Source organism: Galeopterus variegatus, unplaced genomic scaffold, assembly GCF_000696425.1.
Source record: "Galeopterus variegatus unplaced genomic scaffold, G_variegatus-3.0.2 Scaffold2313, whole genome shotgun sequence".
In the NCBI taxonomy this organism is placed as follows: Eukaryota; Metazoa; Chordata; class Mammalia; order Dermoptera; family Cynocephalidae; genus Galeopterus; species Galeopterus variegatus.
The window spans coordinates 41,929-43,875 of record NW_007728424.1 but is presented as its reverse complement, the minus strand read 5'-3'; the positions used below and the strand labels follow the sequence as shown (position 1 = coordinate 43,875).

At 48.5% G+C, this 1,947-nt stretch overlaps 1 protein-coding gene across 1 annotated transcript in view; it reads left to right on the top strand.

Moving 5' to 3' along the window:
• The window catches only part of LOC103597437 (zinc finger protein 709), a 25,595-nt gene that overhangs the window by 10,449 nt on the left and 13,199 nt on the right, over nt 1-1,947 (top strand). The window lies entirely within an intron of this gene.

Genomic DNA, 1,947 nt, shown 5'->3' with positions numbered 1-1,947 from the left:
CGGGAGGGAGCCGCGCCGGTGGCGAACGGGAGGGTGGCCGACGGTCAGGTCGCCTCTTCTCTTCCTCCTGCTTGGGCAACGCTCTTCTGCCTGGACTGGGGGCCTCGCCGACTGTTTCTCCTCACAGTCGCCTCAGGGCCAACCGGCAAGGCGCTGCCTCATCGTGTCCGCCATCTTGGGCGACAGCCAAAGCCGAGGGCGAAGAGTCGCGGCGCACGCCGGGAAAACCAGTGCTGCCCCAGTTAACAGCCCGCCCTGGAAAGGATGGTGCCGCGCGTGGGTCCCCGCAACCTTAACGCTGTGCTTGCGCCCAGTAACCCGCATACCCAATACCCAGCAGTATGGAAGTCACTGACACTACCCAGTCAGCAACTGCTAAAGATCCTGCTGTCACAGCTTTCCACAGGGCTGTTCTGTTCAGGGCTCGTTTCAACAGCCTCTTAGCTATAGTTTGCCTTCAGCCCTGAAGGGTGATGATACACCTTCACCTGGTTACCCACAGGGAACCTCAACAGCCTCGTCATCGCACACAATCCATGCAGGCAAGCTGTGAACTGCGTCCGGTTCTCTCCAGAAGCACAGGTATGACATTACGTTAATTACATCCTCCTTCGACGACGTTCACTTGACATTTATTTAGGACATACAAATACTGAAAAAAAGACCTTACAAAAAGTGGATGGGCCATTTCCCCACACATAAAATGAGAGACCCTTATGCCTTGGTTATAGTCCTAAGAATTATTTTATAAAATGAGGGCTGCTCCATCCCTGATACCAACAAGAAAGACTTATTGTCCCTCTCAACATCCGCAACATGTTCTAGGTTCTTTTGATGTTCTGGAGGCAACTTATTCCTTGTTTTTTACTTAAGCCCATTTATGCTGTTACTTGCAAATTGGCTCGCCTTGAAAGGGGTCCCCCTACAATAAAAGTCTCTGTTCCAAATTGCCGTACAGCAGGCACTCTTATTGGTGACCTCTGAGACTCCTTTGGTATAGGGGCTGTAGCAACCTATTCTTATGCCTCCTGGAGGTATCCATGGTTATCATAAGTTGTCATAGCTTTCTGATGGCAAGAAACTGCCCTTAGTCTCACCCTAAATGCCGGTAGAGCTGCAGTTACCACCATGCACTAGACTATCCTGAAAATAGAGACTCTCTTGGGCTCTGACCACTTGACCCACTCCCCAGCTGCCCATTGTTCCTTGATTTCCTGGAAACAGTACCCCATAAACTCTGTTCGACTACCAACAGCTCCTTGTGACATGATGGAGTCAAACCTTGGCCCTCCTACCTGTCCAACCTACAGGAGAGGGCAGACTCCCCTCTCTTCCATGCCTTCCAGATGCCATAGTGCTGGACGAGTTACCCCTCCCCAGACTCCTTAGCTCTTTGGAAAGCTCCTTGGGAATAACTGAATGAACAGCAGTAGGGAGTTTGGAGACTTTACAGAGGACATTATCACATTTGTATATGATAGAGCTCTGGAGAGTTGCTGCTTTTCATCTCTTAATTGGGACATTCCCTGATAAATAACCAGATCCAAGGGTCTGCACGACTAACCAAACCTCAGACAGTAGCAGTGGCCATCAGTTAGCCTCATCTGCACATGTTCCGAGACTCTTGGGTGGTTGTCTAAGAGGTCCCCCTTTGTGGTAAAGTATTCTGGGAACCTCTCGCCTGCCTCACAGGCACCCAAATAGAAACAGGTAACATTTCTGTGTATACCAAGTTCACAGTATAGCCTTTTATTCTCTCAACATGGAGCTTTCACAGAGCAGGAGTTTTTCATTTTAGTGAAGTCAAGCTTGTTATTTTTTTCTTTCATGGATCTTGCTTTTGTCTACAGATTCATTACCAAATGAAAGGTTACCTAAGATTTTCTCCTGTGTTGTCTTCTAGGTGTTTTACAATGTTGCATTTTACATTTAGGTCTATGATACATT